Source organism: Chelonoidis abingdonii, chromosome 2, assembly GCF_003597395.2.
Source record: "Chelonoidis abingdonii isolate Lonesome George chromosome 2, CheloAbing_2.0, whole genome shotgun sequence".
NCBI lineage: Eukaryota > Metazoa > Chordata > Testudines > Testudinidae > Chelonoidis > Chelonoidis abingdonii.
The window spans coordinates 22592904-22611362 of NC_133770.1; the positions used below are offsets into that span (position 1 = coordinate 22592904).

General features: G+C 42.1%; 1 protein-coding gene and 1 pseudogene across 3 annotated transcripts in view; one reads left to right on the plus strand and one right to left on the minus strand.

Moving 5' to 3' along the window:
• PTPRN2 (protein tyrosine phosphatase receptor type N2) overlaps positions 1–18459 on the minus strand; it is a 1143575-nt gene that overhangs the window by 416605 nt on the left and 708511 nt on the right. The gene's annotated exons all lie outside the window — the stretch shown is intronic.
• Positions 2234–2398, plus strand: LOC142046450 (U4 spliceosomal RNA; annotated as a pseudogene).

Here is an 18459-nt window from a genome sequence, read left to right on the forward strand (position 1 = left end):
GGCGCAACGCAAAGCAAACTGGATTGACTTACTGGCCACTGATCAATCCTACCTTATGGTTTCTAAAAATAGAGTCTGCCCTGCCTACAAGAAGATCAAAGCAGCAGAGAATCCTGTAGCACCTAAGAGTAACAGACTCTGTAGTCTAGAAGGTCCACAAGGATTCCTCTGCTGCTTTACATTCCAGACAACACGCTACCCTCGGAAAAGGAGTCAAGATTGAAGAGCGGCAAGCTGTACTGCTAAGGCTGTGATTACAGGGGTTCTCCCACAGAACTGCACATATGCTTCCACATCTCCCAACCTCCGCGACTACCGGCAGCCCCCCCCCCATTTTGTCGATGCAGTGTCGGGAATTACAAGAATAAGAACATAGGACTTTCGGAATAAACAAGGGGGGGGCACTGAGCAGGCAGCTGGCAATGACAGTCCAGGCAGGACGTATAGCATGTTTAGAAACAGGAAGGGAGCGAGACTCTGCCCAAGTGAGCACTCCCAATGTGGGTTCAGAACCATTGTCACAGGGGATCATGAAGATCGGACAGTACACTGTGATGCATCGGGCCAGGTACAGGAAAAGCTGATCCCCGCGAAACTTTGAATTCCATTTCCTGATTCACCGGAGGGTCGCACACACACAGGTGGCACACAGACTACATATCACAGCGTGGTAATCAAGCAGTCTCCTGAATACAAGAAGAGGCCCCCCCGCCGCTTGACGCACACAGGAGGTCGGATCTGATCGTTCTATGGCGGGTGAGGACTCATGCATACAGCGCATATCCCAAAAGGACGAATAAAAGTTGGAAAGATTCAAAGTCTATTGGTTGAAAAAGGGCAAGCAGGACCTGGCTGCCTGTAGGTGTCCTGACGGCTGAAGCAGGAGAGCAGGTATGAGGGTAGGTCGAAGCAAGGCAACAAGTCAGCCTGAGGGTCCGAGAAAATGCCGCTCTTTATGGGCTGAAGCTACATGCAGCAATTGATTTGGGGTTCAGCGTCTGGACCAGTTCGGCCCCCCCTGTCGTGGATTCAAGACTTATGGGATTGAATCATATCATAGTTTTTTGAGGAGTGCGTGCGGGGAAGATGTGAGGTAGAGCATCGGCAAACGAGTATGGAGATGATCGCCTAGGGTGATAGCAAACAGCAGTCTTTAAACCCCAAAGCAAAGATCTTTTGAGACCAAGATATACAGTCCCTGTGCCCAAAGCGACAAGCCCAGACTAGTGAAGCATGGAAGCGACTCCGGTAAGGATCCCAATTCTGTAGCAAACACGGATTAGAAAACAACATGGTTTGGTAATCGCATCGGACACCAGCGGCTGCTGCCCAGTCGGAAGCATTACAGTGTAGCAGAAAATTATTAACATGTCTGGGATGGAGCGAAATCCCCAAATTACTCCATGAATCGATCGGGATGAACTCAAAAAGCTATAATAGAGAACATTCGGCCAAGCAGCCGCGCCGTCCCCCAGAGAGGTGAACTTTCAACGCCCATGCCATGTGAAGACATGGGTAACGCAGCATGAAGCATGCTGAAGGCATGCATAAACAAACGAGCTGCTCCTGCGTGGATGTAGAGAGAGATATCATCCATCTAAAGCGCCCGGCTGATTTTAGCCAGGGCACTCATGCTAGCAGCGGCAGTTCAGAGGGGAGATAACCGTCATGTCTTGCCGTTTTCTCTAGCAGTAGACGGTACAGAACAACTGGTAACCATCTTTGCATTCATTGCAAAGCCATTGATTGTGTGTGTAGCGCTCGAGTGTCGCCTCTGTCTCCACGGCATCTAGTACACAATGGTGACAGAAAAACAAAAAACCGGACGGTCTCTAGGGCTGCCGTGCTATTGTTCTGCAGGGCAATCCGGAGAAAGGTCCGAAGGACTGTCTGCTGATGTTTTCCCGGAGCAGGATGACTGACGACATTTACCCAGGCCCCCGCGACATTTAACTTGCATCAGGGGCGGGGGATCATGGGGCGGAAAGGGGGTGCTGAGACTCCCGCTATCCCACCGTCCTCAGCAGTCTCTTAAAACTATTTTCATTCTTTGGTGACCGCCCAATGTCTGTAGCTTACAACCGGTGTCTTTTTGGTTCACAGAACGTCATATTCTCTTTCCCCACCCGGCACCGAAATGAAGTTAATAAAGCAATCCTTGAGTACTACAATGTCACCCTCTTTGTACTGAATGCTTTTGATAGAGGCGGTGCTGCTGCATGAGAGACATTAGAGTTCTGCATGTAGGCAGTATCATAACAATGAAGTTATCTGAGGTGTGATTATTGCTAGTTGAAATCTGCTCCTCTCCCTTCCTGGTGGTAGATGGTACAGTACTACTGTAGACAGCAGAAACTGTACCCTCTCATCTCTTTTTGTTACACCATCAGTCAATGGGACAGAATGGATATAACCCTGTGAAAATTTTGAAGCAAAATGGGGATTGACTCTCTTGGGACTGAGTCATTCTGCCTTTCGCGTTAATAAAATAGAGTCAGTCCAGACAAGAATAGGATACGGTGTATTAATCAGTGTATTAAGCACAGCTGCTCTGCATATCGTATTCACAGAGGAGCTGCTGCAGTAACGCAACAGTTGCTTCCCACCTATCTGTGCTCACCAGCAGTACCCCCCCCATTGTTGGCATGATGTTATGAGAATGCATGATAAGAATCAGCAGATAGTTAGGAGATCAATGGGGGGAGGCAGCCTCCATTGGCTATGCAGTTATCGTCAGATCTTTTTCTTTACAGAAGAGAGGAAGGGGTCTGATGAGCTCAGCCCAGGTGATAAGATGAAGACAGTTTACCAGCCGTTCTGTACCATCCGCTGTTCAGAAAAGGGAGTCATTCCCATTTCACCAGAAGCCCCGGCCAGACTCCAGGAGTACTCCTGGCGCGACCATCTCACTGGGGAGGGGCAGGAGGAGGGATACTGCTTTCACCGCAGCAGATCGCGTCTGCCAGCAGCATTTCAGTACACAGAAGGGTGAATTTTCAGTAGTCAAGGAATTATTTATTTTACTTTTCTTTCACGTGTGGGGGGGGGGGGGAATGGACTTGATCGAGCTGTTCCATGAACCACGCAAGACACCGGTGTATTAAGCTATAGACATTGGGCGCTCACAAGAATGCAAATAGTTTTCAGAGCCGCTGGTGGAGATGGTAGCTTGTAGTCCTCATTACCCCTCCCTCCCTCCATGAGCATCCGTCTTGAGTCTCTGGCTTCCGTTACGGTTGTCGCACCGGCTGTGTATCCTGGAGTTTTTTTTCAAACGCTTGGCTTTCCTGTTCTTTAATGGAGCTCTGATAAACAGATTTTCTCACGCATACGCGATCATACTAGTATCTCCCGTAGGTTCAATGCAGGAGTACTTTTGCAGTTTAACTGCGATCGCACCGTGGTGATCAGAGTGGACACTGAAAGCAGGAAATGTCATTGGAAAGGTCTCGGGGCTTTTCCGTGTCTTACCGCATCCGCATCGAGTTCGGATTGGCGGCCAGAGCGGTCAGTGGTGCACTGTCCTGCCTAGTATGGCAAGTGTAACAGAGTCCAGTGTATCAGAGAGCACAGCTGCTCCGTGTCAGTATTACAGGAGTTGCCCCTGCAAGAAGCGCACCCGGTGCTTTCCTCTCTCCTCAACTTCCTGGGGATACCATGTCAGTGTTCCTCCCCATTTGTGTCATGAGTTGTATAGAATCAAGATAAGAACAGAGACTTGTAGTGAGATAAATTGTGTCGGGGGGAGGCACTTGGAGGCAGCCTCCAGGGCTTGACAGTCCAGGCAGGTGGACTCTATTTTTAGAAACATAAGGGCAGGAATTGACTCTTGCCAGAAGTCAATCCCAAGTTTGCTTTCAAAATTTCAGCCCCCAGTTTCGATGATGAAGCTGGTTATTAGCCGTTCTGTCCTATCTCTGCGAGTAGCAGGAATAAATTGTCTCTCGCTGAGCAATTATCAGCGCACGGCTTTCTCCTGGATTGGTGGGCAGGTCTTGCAGCCATTACCACCAGAGAGGGAAGATGGGAGGAGCGGATTTACTGCTCTTACTGCTGTAGCATCCGTTCTACCAGCAGCATTCAGTTACACATAGGGTGACATAGAAGTAGTCAAGGAATGATTTCTTTCCTTTTTTTTCAACGTGGTGGGGGGGGAGAACTGGGGCTGTTCCTGAACCACGCCGACACTGTGTTTGAACCTACAGACATTGGGAGCTCAGCAAGAATGCAAATAATTTTCAGAGACTGCTTGGACTGTGGGATAGCTGGAGTCTCAGTACCCTCCCTCCTTCAATGAGCGTCCATTTGAGTCTCTGGCTTCGTTACGTCTTGTCACGCAGCGCTGTGTATCCTGGAGTTTTTTTTCAACGCTTTGGCATTCGTGTTCTTAACGGAGCTGGATACAACAGATTTGATCTCCCATTACAGCGATAGACTAGTCGTATCTCCGTACGGCTATGCTGGAGCTCTTTTTCGATTTCAGACGCTCGCCAGCCGTGCATGATCAGAGCTCCACGCTGGGCAAGCAGGAATGTAATTCAAAAGTTCGCGTGGCTTTGCCGTTTACCTCCCCGCTGCATCCGAGTTAGATTGCGACTGCCAGAGCGCGGTCAGTGCTAGCACTTGGGGAATGCCGCCCGGAGGCCTAATAACGTCGATTTCCCGGTCCACGAACCCTTAATCCGAGTTATCACTATCGAATTTAGCGCTACTCCTCTCGTTTGGGAGGAGTTCCGAAATCGATTTAAGGAGCCGTTAAAGTCGATATTAATGACGACGTCGTGTGAATGGATACAGCGTTAAATCGGTATATCGGCCATTAAACCGATTTAAAGTCACAGTGTAGACCTGGCCTTAGTTGGGGATTGGTCCGGCTTTGAGCAGGGGGTTGGACTAGATGACCTCCTGAGGTCCTTTCCAACCCTGATATTCTATGATTCTATCAAGTCCCACTACTCGTGATCTCCCACTGGCACAAGCTCAGCCACAAATCTTACATCATCATCAGAAATTAGAGGACAAAGGATATGTCTACACTGGAATAAAATACCTGTGACATGGCCACGGCTGGCCCACTTCAGTTGACTTGGGCTCGCAGGGCTCAGGCTCTGGGACTGAAAATTGCAGTGTAGACGTTCAGGCCTGGGCTGGCACTTGGGCTCTGGGACCTTCTCCCCTCACAGGGTACCAGAGCTGGGGCTCCAGCCCAAGCCTGAAATATCTAGACTGCAATTTTACAGCCCCTCAGTCAGAGGTGAAAGTAAGCCGGTGCAGGCTGGTACGGCGTATTGGTAAGAAAGTGGCTGCCAGTACCGGCCCATACACAACCGATGTTAAAGTGCTGCCACGGCAGCACTTTAAGCACAGCACTGGCAGGGCCAATGACCAATTTAAAAGGGCCCAGGGCTCCTAGCAGCAGCTGCAGCCCTGGGCCCTTTAAATCGCTGCCATAGCGCCAGCCCCGCCCCTTAAGCCTGAGGCACTGCTCCTTCCAGGGGCCCAGAGATGCCTCCCCCAACACCTTGGCCAGGACCCCAGTCACCCTGCTTGTCAGTAAGTTCTTTAAGTTACTTTCACCCCTGCCCTCAGTCTGAGCCCCATGAGCCCGAGTCCAGCTGACACAGGCCAGTTGTTGGTGTTTAGCTGCTGTGTAGACACACCTCAAGAGGCCTACTCTAACTTCTGCTGGAGCTGAGCAGCTGACGATCAGGGAGCTGTAATCAGCTCCCTGCAGCCATCATTGTCCACTATTTCTGAGCTGCATTTGCCTGTAATAAAGAATTGAGGCCTAAATTACATTAAATAGATATTTCAAGTAGATAAGACAGAGGGAGAGAGAAAAGAGGTTAAGAGACAGAGCTCTGGTCAGTCCCCTTACTGAAGATGTACTTTCACAATAAAGAAACATACATTTTAAACGGATCCTACAGAATCATTATTATTTACCAACATAGATGCACATGGCATTATACAGTCAAATAATTGAGGAGTATGCAATCCAAATGCCTGAGGCATATGGAATCCAAACTACACTTAATACAAACAACACCAGCAACAAAGTGTGGAGACAGAGTAGATGGATGAGAGCTTTGACAATGAGATATCAAGAGATGCACTTACTCTTAGAAATGTAGCTTGTTAGGTTCGCTTGGCACTTTTATTATATATTTTAATAAATCAATTTATCATATGAAGTTTGTAAACTGTGGCTGCAATAGATCTATATATGGATATATCTATATATGGATTTCAGTTGGGATTGTCTCTCTTTACATTCCATTTATTGTGCCTGATCCTGCAGCAAGGTCCTAATAATGCTGAATTTCTGACATCACAATCATTTCCATGGCTGAAGTCTGTGACATTAAACACAGATTTCTGCTTCTGCTACAGAGTCTGAGACAACGAGAAGCTAGGGTGTGAGTGAGAAAGCTCCTATTAAGCATACACCACTTCCATAAAATATCTGGGGTAGACATTTAAAACACCCTACAGATTGGCCCCTTGCATATGTCATATTTGTATGCCCCATATAGTAGAACTATTTATATTAGAACAGAAGAGACCAGAAGATATGTTTGTGCAAAACAGAGGATATCTACAGCATGCACATTTCTTTCATTTAGCTCAAGGGCATATTCAAGTAAGTGTGTAATTATAAGATAGATCATATTTATCCAGGGGAGAACCTTTAAGTGGCCTAAATGAGACACAGGAGCCTCCAAGATTATAGTCACAGAGTTTTCAAAGAACCCTGAAGTCAGAGGGGATGCGGTTTGCCTCCCCACAGAGTGGGCAGGGGGCATAACCATCCAGTTCAGACACTTGGGTAAGACTGGGTCATTCATGCAGAGCTTTCAGTGCTACCCCATGAGCCCTGCTTCCCCACAGCAGCATAGCTCCACCGGAGTTTGCTGCCAGTGGGTCCCCTTCTCCACAAACACCCTCACCAAGCAGGTTAGAAAGTATGAAGCTGGAACTTAGAGAAATTAATACTAATTTTGGAACGTTTGGAGCGTAGTTTGTCAGGTGATGTTGTGGAACAGCCACAATCCCTCTCTTATGCATCCAGAAACCCACTGTGGGACCACAAATACACTGTGTTAGCATGGAGAATTTACACAAGATTAAAGGAGGTGAGAGGATGATGCCACTTTGGCTTCTCTCTCCTCTTCCCACTCTGACAGATTTTGAGCCATTTTAGCACATTTTCTGCTATTTTCATCCCTTCCACACCTGAACACAGAGGAGATTTTACAGCTCTCAGTGAGGGAATCAAGTAAAGGTATGAAAAAAAAATCATCTTTGTCCAGAGAGGAATTGATTACATACAGTCACCAGTTTTCTGGATTTGTCAGCCAACTGTGCCTCCAAGCTGGAAAAGCATTTGTATTAGACCCCTCTATTTTGCTGCAGTTCCAGCATAACTAAAGAAGAATGACACAGATACACCCAACCATTTACTCTCACATGAATATCTGCTCTCCAGTTCTGACTTGCACCGAATCCAAAATCAGACAGAACTTCTCAGCTCAAACACATGTAAAGTCTCTTACTCAAACAATTATGCAAATTCTGTTTGGAAGCAGCAATATCAGTCCTTCTCTATCCTATTCCTTTGCTGCACAAATTGCCATGTCTGAAATTCATGATCCTTTTCAGAAAGGAATGCATGCCTCAAAGTACATAGCTGGTAGAGATGGTGGAGATTTTTTTCAGCAGAACAGTTTTCTGTCAGAAAATGCTGTTTCACTGAAATAAAAATGTTTTGCAATGATTTTTTTGAGGGAAGACTTTTAAAGTAATTCAAATAAAAATTGAGTATTTATTTTTGACTTTCTTATTTTGTTTAGACTTTGTTTAATTTTGTTCCTTTATCATTTAATTTAAACTTTTAATTTTTAAATTGTATTATATTATAGAACATATTTAATATTACACTGTTATAATGTTTCAACATTATCAAAACAACATTTTGAATGAATATTTTTGACATTATTTAAATGAAATGCTTTGATGAGGTCATTTTGATGTTTCTGAAACAAAATATTTCAGCATTTCCGCTCTATAGTAAATTTTGAAAAAATAATTTTTTGTCCCAATTGGGACAAAATGTTGGAAATTCCTGTGACACAGAAATTCTGTTTTCTGACCACTCTAGTAGCTGGCATTATTTCAAAGAAAAATAACCTATCTATAATCCACACAGACTCCTTCTGCTTGAAGAAGGAGATAATAAATAAGCTGTTTCCAACTGCAAATAGGAAACTATTTTAAACCATGACACATATTCTGCATTAAATATATATATTTCTGCTTGAAAGGTAACTACAATAATTGTTGTCAAGTAGCTCTGTATTTTAAGAAGTTATCAGGCTGAGCAGATGTTTCTCTCTTTTTCTGTACCTTACGGTAGCTGCAGCTTTGAGTTGTGAATTGTGATGGCTTCTGACAACTCTGGGTAAATCCCTTGTAGGAAGCTTCCCAATGCATCTCCCTAAGAAATACTCTAAAAGATGAAGCCATGCTGTTTCCAGTATCATTTAGCAGCTGTCCAAAAAACCAGCTACAATTTATGAATCACAAAAGATTGTTCGTCTCTTGTGGTGTCTGCATTAAATATACAATTTTATGTAAGTCTTAGGCGCAGCCTACACTACAATTAAAACTGAGTCAAGTGACCTAGTTACAAACATGGTCACAAGTTTAAAAATTGTCAGGTAGACAAGATCTTTCCTTATTGTTGAGTAAGCGAGACCTAATCATTTCCCTGGAACCAAGCTACATCCTTTGACAGTCCGTGGTTTCATCCGAGTTATAGGATCATGCTAAGGTCCTGTGTACTCTATAAATGTTAAATGTGCAACAAGGGTCAAGGGACCAACCATGTTGTGACCAACTCTCCTGACTCTACTATTTCTATAGCATAGATAGGGTCTTACTGTTTCATTTTCTTTGCCTTCTCCTTTCAGCACAAAAACTTCTGGACATAAAAAAGGCCAAGGCCTACCATTCTTACTCAGTTTTCATTCTGTCCTTACTCTACCAAAATTCACATGAATAAGGACTGAGTGAAAACAAGGTAGGGATATTCATGCTTTGGACTAGTCAGAATACAAATGTTGAATTAAAAATGTTTGTTTTACTATCACTTCTCATATCAATTTGTTCAAACAGGTATATGGTTAGATTAAATGCTCGCCAAGCCAACTGGAACTTTGATTTGAAGAGGGCAACCGGATCTTTGCACAAAAGACACAAAGAGTACAGCAAGACAGAACAAAAAAGTTTGTTGATGTTTAAAAAAGCTTTTACTGTAATGAACAAAGATCTTTTGTATTTTCAATAACACTTTAAAATAATGGCTTAATCATTATTAATTCCTGTGGTGCATCTTATGATAACAATCATGATTAAATCATTTGGTGCTATAGCATTTCCACTGTAATTCAGTGTTAATTAACTGGAACAATATTTTACTGTGGCACTGAGTTTTTAACTTTAGGAGAACAGAGGTAGAGTACCACTGCATTTCCTGCTGGCTTTAAGATCTGAATCACTACTGAATAAAAATTCCTGCTGGACTGCTGTAATGAAGTCTATGGCAAAATACCAAAGCTTCTGTTGCCTTGGGCTACAAATAGCTACTACTTTAACTCCAGGGTCAGAGTACTCTCTTGGGACACAATGAACCTTAATTCTACTGCTGGCAATACTTGCCCATTCTTAGCTGCATACATACAACATCGAGTTTTAAGCATTACCACATACATTAAATACTCACTTCAAGGTGACTTACAAAGACATATGTCCCATATGTGTGAATGAGGTTTTGGCAAGCACAAATTTATATGTAAAATTCACACTTTGGAAAACACCTCTTACACTAACCCAGATAGATACTTAATTTCTACAGGATAAATTGCCTGCTACCTATTCATTAACAATTTTCCCACCTATGACTGACATTTGGATATCAAGGTGGAAAAAAGATAGCATTGCACTAGATTGCATATCTTGGAGGAGTAAAAGGCATTCATTATATTAGGTATTCCAGCAAATGGCATGCCAAAGTCTTGACAAAAATCATGTCAAAAGTCATGTCAATCATTCATTCCTCTTTCTCGCTCTCTCTCTTTTTTTTTTGCATTAGTTCAAAAGCACATTTGTCTATGGATGACAATAACGCACACTGGCACCTGGAATATGCAGACAGTACCTCCCCACACTTGAAAGATGAGAGCCACACTCCACCTGTGATGCACCAAGTTGCTGACTGATATTCATGGACATGAGAATACAAATACACATATTTGTGTATTCCCACTGGAAAGACTTTTGCCAGTAAGGGGCAAAATGGAGCACGTCAAACCATAGCAAAGGAATTCAGATCCTGTGGTCTCTAGGGTGTTTAACCCTCTGGAATATATACAAAAGGAAGACAAAATACAATCAGCCCCACAGTAGAGAAAAATTGCCATGTCACTCAAGAGCCATCCTTTCAGACAATTAAGAAATAGTGTTAGCAGGCGCCAAAGAGAATCCCAGCCAGTGCCCTTGACTAAAAAGGATAGTGACTTTGTTTTAGCCCTTAAGGCTACCTTCAAAGGTTAAAATTGAGGGGAGAAACGTAGAACGGATCTTTAGGACTTCTCATGGGGGAAAAATGAGGATCCTATTACATATCAAATATATTTAGAGCTGTGGCTCAGAGTAACTAGAACGAGATGACTTTTCACAATTGCCCAATTGAGCCATTCGGTAGGCAAAAGAGGTACAGCAGATATGGGAACACAGATCCTGCAGTTAACTTCTAGTTATGCTGTTCTCATAATGAATAATCATGAAAATATAACAATAGCAAGATAATAAAGCAAAAGAGGGAGATCTGTGTGGGTTAACCCAAAGTAGAATGCTGCCTTCAAATACTAAATACCCTACTATCACCAGAAATACAATGGGAAAAGTTAAAGAAATATATTATGTGGAGGATTTTTTTGTTACAATTTTTTTTAGAGAGAGAATAGGAAAAGAAACACAACTCCTTTAATCCTGTAATCTCGCTGTTAGCAATCAGATGGGGTACATTTCAGTTTGTTCACTTGTCAACTACATTAAGAGTCTTTCAGTGAGCTTTTCTTTTAAAGTAAATACTGAATGACACATTTATAATTAGATCTCCCTGACCATTCCTTTTTGGGTTTGAAGGATATGAAATGTGGACAAGTCATGCACTCCCAACTCCTGATCAGTGTGCTAAGGAGCTTAGACTTTCACTGTTGATCAGTGAATTGTGGAACGACTGACACAAAATATACTATGGGTGCTGTTAGTTCAAATATTGCAGGGTCAACTATCCAGTTCATGCAGAAGCAGACAGGAACACAGGAAATATTTTGAACAGCACTGAAGGAAATCACTCAAACAAATCATAAATTTTAACAAATTGGTTATTGAATCATTTAATATTTTGACCACATTATGTGTCCTTGTTAACAAAGCAAGGTGTAAACTCTTGAGTTTAAGGGCAGAAAATATACACTGAGATTATTAGGCATACGACGGTGTATTATTTGCAGGTGTATTTATAATTCCCATTGGGATTCAAATTGTCTCTCAAAATTCATGAGTGTTCAAATTGTCTATAGTGTTACTTCTCATTTACGAATGAAAAGTGGAATTTTTGTTTTGTTCCACTAGTTAAGATTTGCTTTAAATCATCCACAGTTTGAGTACCTACGAGTAAATTCCTTAACAAACATGCATCACGTAATTTACCTCAGTAGTTTGGGAATATCTTAACACTGTTGAATTTTCATGAGCTTCTCTGAAAAGAAATATATTCAACAGGAGAATGGTGATGAGTTGTTCTCCATCTCCACTGAAGGTAGGACAAGAAATAAGGGGCTTAATCTGCAGCCAGGGAGATTTAGGTTAGCTATTAGGAAAAACTTTCTAATTATAAGAGTGGTTAAGCTCTGGAATAGGCTTCCAACGGAGGTTGAGGAATCCCATTCATTATCGATTTTTAAGAACACCTGCCAAGGATGGTTTAGGTTTATTTGGTCCTACCTCAGCACAACAAGCTGGACTTGATGACCTCTCAAGCTCCCTTCCAGCCATATATGTCTATGATTCTATTTTTTTTACAGGACAAAATTTATTGCTATAGAATAAAAATGTTACAGACTCTCACTACAAACTTTCACACTCTGCCCTCAATGATACAGGAAAAAATAATTGTTCATGTCAGATTTCTAGATGTGTGATTACAGTGTCATTATGATGGAAGTCAGTTGTAGGGGTTTAACAAACCACAAATCTTTTTCAACTTTCTCATCTTAGCTGAGTTTGTTCTTTACCAACCGTATTCTACACTAATATAGATCTTTTTGTTTACTTCAATGTTTGTGCATGAACATTAATAATCATGCCAACCAAGATGTGGCCAGAGCATATACAAGCTAAATTCTGCAGCAGAACCAGCTGGGAGAGCACACAAATGCAATTTTTATGGGCTGTGTGAAACTGGAGCTCTAAAAACAATTAACAGAGCAGGGGGGGTTCAAAAATAAATGAAATTTGGTGACATTTAAAATTGCAAAGGATAGTCCCCACCAGATTATAATTGAAAAGTCAGTAGTTCAAATTTTGGACCTAACCTATTTGATGGTGTCAATTCATGTCAGCCTCTACTAAGGAGTGTAATTGCACATAAAGAAGTGTGTATCCATAATCCATCTACATTATAACTGCAAAAATAATCTACATCACCCACACACAGTCCCCACTGAAATCCCTCCACAGGTTTCCTCTCATTTCCTGCATTAAATTCAAGCATCCTATCCTTGTCTTCTAAACCCAATACAACTTAATACCTTCCTGCCTTCATTTCCTTTTACTGTGCACCCCACACTCCTTCACTTCACCTAATTTTTTACATCATTACATGTCCCTAAATTAAGCAACATCTTCACTTGTTTCTCCCATGTTCATCCCTGGGCTTTTGTCTTTGTAGCCTCCATGCCTGGGACCCAGTGTTTAATTTGTGCCAGGGCTTGTGAGGGCTGAACTTTGCAGCTCTAGGCTTGGCAGTTCAAAGCCCTGGCCCCTCTGGGCTTGCTGCATCAGTTATAAAAGTAAAAAAATTGCTTGAGCCTCGGCACCTAATTTCTTGAGCCCAAGCACCTCTTTCATTACAAATTAAGCACTGCTGGGACCCAATCTGCCATGCTGCCACCCTTTCATCCTTCCAGTCACGTCCTAAAAAACAAATCCTCCCTTCTGTTCTTTTAACAATGTGTCTGTGTGCAAGTAAGCACACCTATGCCTTTATGTGCAAAGGAAAGAAGAAAATTATTAAAGTACCTTAAAAAAAAGATCTTAACCTTCAAGATACTTTGCATCAACTCCTACAGCAAGCACATTATCTCACCAACAAAGCCCTTGTCCTAATATCCTTCTCATAATCCCCCTCTGGTATTTGTCCATATTCCTTAAGTATTTTGTCTCAACCTGTGGCCTTTCCTACCAGGCTCAGTGCACACTACTGTTAGTAGCCCCATTAAACTTATGACAAAATATGAAAGAATCTGCATAAAGTGAGACCAGGGTATCTAGCTAATCTTGGTGACTGACTACCTTGGGCTGTCAGCTAGGACTGAACTTGAGACCTCTCTCAGTAAAAGCATGAGCTTCTACTGCTTCAGGACTAAGGGTAAAAGTAAGAGTAAAAGCCGAGTGCCCTTGAAATCAAAGGGAGTTTTGCTGCTGACTCCAGTGGTGCAAAGATTTCACCATACGTCCCTTAGCTGGCAGCTGTAACATACTCATTAAATGCTTTATGTAGACCAGCTACCAGAGGGAGATAAAGACCCACCACAGTAACACGTGCTACACAGGAGTACCAGCAAAATTTTTAGGACTCTGTCGCTCTCATCAGTCAACTCCTTACAGTGGTGGTACTGCCAAAAACTAACAATTAATTTGTCAAACTGCAGAAATGTTAACTACCAAAAACAGTACGTTACTCAAAATTAAAATGTTTCATACTCACAGATATCAGACACTAAGGGATAAATCCTGCAGTTATGAATCAGATCTTAGGGTACGTCTACACTGCACGATTATTTCGAATTAGCTTAAACCGATATTACAAAACAGATCTAATAAAATCGGTTTAGCGCGTCCACAGTGGGATCCTGAAATCGATTGTTTGCGTCCATGGTCCAAAGCTACCATCGATTTCAGGAGCGGTGCACTGTGGGTAGCTGTTCCTCAGCTGCCGTGCCTTCAGTTGGGGATTGTGTCTGGCTTTGAGCAGGGGGTTGGACTAGATGACTCTCCTGAGGATCCTTTTCTACCTGATATTCTATGATTAACATCAGTCCACTACCGTGATCTGTTCCACTTGGCACAGCGCTTCAGCCACAAATCTTACAATCATATGCAGAATATGAGGCACAATGGATATGTCTATACATCTGGATATCAATACATGTGAACAGTGGCACGGCGTGCCAGCTTCGAAGTTGATCTTGGGCCTTGCAGGGGCTCAGGCTCTGGGACTGGAATTGCAGTGTAGAGCGTTATGGCCTGGCTGGCATTGGGCTCTGGGACCATTCTCCCAGCAGGGTACCAGTAGCATGGGTGCGTCGCAGCCGCAGCCTGAAATATATTGACTGCATTTTTACCAGCCTTCAGTCAGAGGTGAAAGTAGCGGTGCAGGCTGGTTACGGCGTATTGGTAAGAAAGGCTTGCCGTACGCATCGGCCTCATAATACAACCGATGTGTAAGTGTGCGGCGAACGGTAGCGACGTTAAGTCACGATGCACTGGCAAGGGCAATGACCAATTTAAGAAAGGTGCCAGGCTCCGCACACGCGCTTGTCAGCCCGGGCCTTTAAGTCGTGCGATAGGCCACCCCTGCCTTAAGCTGAGGTCACTGCTTTTCAGGGCCAAGAGCCGCCCCCCCTAACCTTGGCCAGGACCACAGTCACCGCTCTGCTTGTCTAGTAAGTTCTTGTAAGTACGTTCACGCGCTGCTCTTCCCAAGTTTTCCTTTGCAGCCCATGTAGCCCGAGTCATCTGACACAGGCCAGGTTGTTGGTGTTTAGCTGCTGGAGACCACCAATGAGCTACTTTAACCTGCTGGAGCCTGAGCAGCTGACGATCAGGGAGCTGTCAATCAGCTCCTGCACGCCATCTATTGTCCACTATTTCTGAATGCTGCATTTGCTTGTATAAAGAATAGTGAGGCCTAAATTGCATAAATAGATATTTCAGTAGATAAGAACAGAGGGCGAGATGAAAAGATGGTAGGACAGAGCTTGTCAGTCCTTACTGTAGATGTACTTTCACAATAAAGGAAACATACATTTATACGATCCTGACAGAACAGTATTATTTACCAACATAGATGCACATGGCATTATACAGTAAATAATAATTGAGGAGTAATCAAATCCCAAATGCTATGCATATGGGAATCAAACTACACTTAATACAAACATATCACCAGCACAAAGTGTGGAGGACAGAGTCGATGGGATGATGAGTTTGGACAATTGAATAAATTCAAGAGATGCACTTATCTCTTAGATAATGTAGCTTGTGAGGTTCGCTTGGCACTTTTATTATATTTTTAATAAATCAGATTTTTCATATGAAGTTTGTAAATGTGGGCAAATAGAACTGTATGGATATATCTATATATGATTTCATGTTTGGGAATTGTCCCTCTTTACTTCCTTTATTGTTTGGGGTGCCCTGAAAAAACAAAAAAAAAAAAGCCTGCCAAAGCTAAAAAAAAAAGGGGTTTCTGTTTCTTCCTAATAATGCTGAATTTTGACATACAGTATCATTTCCATGACGAAGTCTGTGACATAACACGAGATTTCTGCTTCTGCTATCGAGGTCTGAGACAAACTGACGAAGTCGGGTGGTATGTGAGAAAGCTCTCTATAGCATCATACTTCCCTAAAATATCTGGGTATACATGTTAATAACACGCGCATTACAGATTGGCTCGGTTGCATATGTCAATATTTGTAGGCCGCAGTACTAGGAACTATTTATATTAGAAAGAAAGAGACCAGAAGATTGTTTGTGCAAAAAGAGGATATTACAACGCATGCGAATTCTTCATTTAGCCTAAGGCTATCATTCAATGAATGTGTGTAATTAATGATAGATCATATTTATCAGGTGAGATACCTTTAAAGTGGCCTAAATCAGACTCAGGCAGCTCCCAAGATTAATAGTCACACCCAGTAGTTTTCCAAAACCCTGAAGTCAGAGGGTGACGGTTTGCCTCCCACAGGAAGTGGGCAGGGGCAAATAACCATCAGTTCAGACACTTGGGTAATGATGGGTCATTCATGCAGAGTTTCAGTTGCTACCCATGAGCCCTTGCTTTTCCCACGCAGCAGCTCACTGAGTTTGCTGCCAGTGGTCCCTTCCCACAAACACTCACCCACAGGTTAGAAGTAATGAAGTGGAACATTAGAGAAATTAATAAATTTTGGAACGTTTGGAGCGTAGTTTGTCAGGTGATTGTTGTGTGATTTCATTTTCCTTATTATTTCCGATTCTTCTTTATTGCGATTCAGAAACCCACTGTGGGACCACAAATATACTGTGTTTGGAGAATTACACCAGATTCAGGAGGTGGAGAGGATTGCGATTGCTTCTCTCTCTCCCATCTGACAGATTTGAGCCATTTTAGCACATTTTCTGCTATTGTTGCATCCTTCAGACCTGAACACATAGATGAGAGTTTTACTGCTCCTTCAAGTGAGGGAAGTCAAGTAAAGGTTATGATAAAAAAAAATCATGCTTTTGTCCAGAGAGGAATTCGCTACTATACAGTACTTCAGTTTTCTGGATTTGTCAGCCAACTGGTGCTCTCCAACTGGAGCCATTTGTTTAGATCCTCTATTTTGCCTGCAGTTTCCAGCAAATACTAAAGAAGAATGCACAACAGATACCCAACTCATTCTACTCTCACTGATCACTGCTTCCAGGTCTGCACTTGCACGATATCAATAAATGAGACAGAATTCAGCTTCAATACACATGTAAGTCTCTTACTCAAACAATTATGACAAATCTGTTTGGAAGCAGCAATTATTCAGTCTTCTCTATCCTATTTCTCTTGCTGGCAGTACAATTGCCATGTCTCAAATTCATGGATCCTTTTCAGCAGGAATCATGCTCAAGTACATAGCTGGTAGATGATGTGGAGATTTTTTTTTTCAGCAGAACAGTTTTCTGTCAGAAAATGCTGTTTTCTATGAAATTAAAAAATGTTTTGTCAATGATATTTTTTGAGGGAAGATTAAAGTAATTCAAATAAAATTGAGTATTTATTTTTGCTTTCTTATTTTGTGTTAGACTTTGTTAATTTTGTTCTTATCATTTATATTTAACTTTAATGTTAATTGATATTATATTATGAACAGCGCTATTTAATATTACATCTTTTATAATGTTTACAACATTATCAAAAAACGATATTTGATGAATATTGTGAATTAATGTTACATGAATTATGCTTGATGAGGTATTTTGATGTTTCCTGAACAAATATTTCAGACATTCTCGCTCTATATAGTAAATTTTGAAAAATAAATTTTTGTCCAATTGGACATAAATGTTGGAAATTCTGTGACATCAGAAATTCGGTTTTCAACGACGCATTATTTCAAAGAAAATAACCTATCTATAATTCACACAGACGCTTCTGTCTTGAAAGAAGGAATAAAATAGACTGTTCAACTGCAAATAGAAACTATTTAAAACCATGACAGATATGCATTATATAATATATATTTTCTGCTTGAAAGGTAGACTACAATCTATTGTTGTCAAGTAGCTCTGTATTTTATAAGAAGTTTATCAGGCTGAGCATGATTGTTTCTCTTTCTTTCTTCTGTACTTACGTAAATGCAGCTGAGGTTGTGAATGTGATGGCCTTTCTGGAAACTCTGGTATATCCCTTGTAGAAGCGTTCCAACATGCATCTCCTAAGAATACTCTAAAAGATGCGCATACTGTTTCAGTATCCTTAGCAGTGCAAAAAAACCAGCTATCAATAGGATCTACAAATTTGTTAAGTTACTTTGTGGTGTGCTGCATATATAAAATTTTATGTAAGTCTTTAGGCGGCAGCCTACACTACAATTAAAACTGAGTCAAGTGACTCGTTCAAACATGGTCACAGTTTTAAAAATGTCGTAGACAGGATCTTCTTATGTTGAGTAAGCGAGACTAATCATTTCCCTGAACCAAGCTACATCCTTAGACAGTCCGTGGTTCCATCGGTTATAGGATCATGCTAGGCCTGTGTACTCTATACAATGTTAATGTGCAACAGGTCCAGGGACAACCATGTTGGTGACAAATCTCTACTCTAACTATTTCTATAGCATAGTATCGGGTTTACGTTTCCTTTTCTTG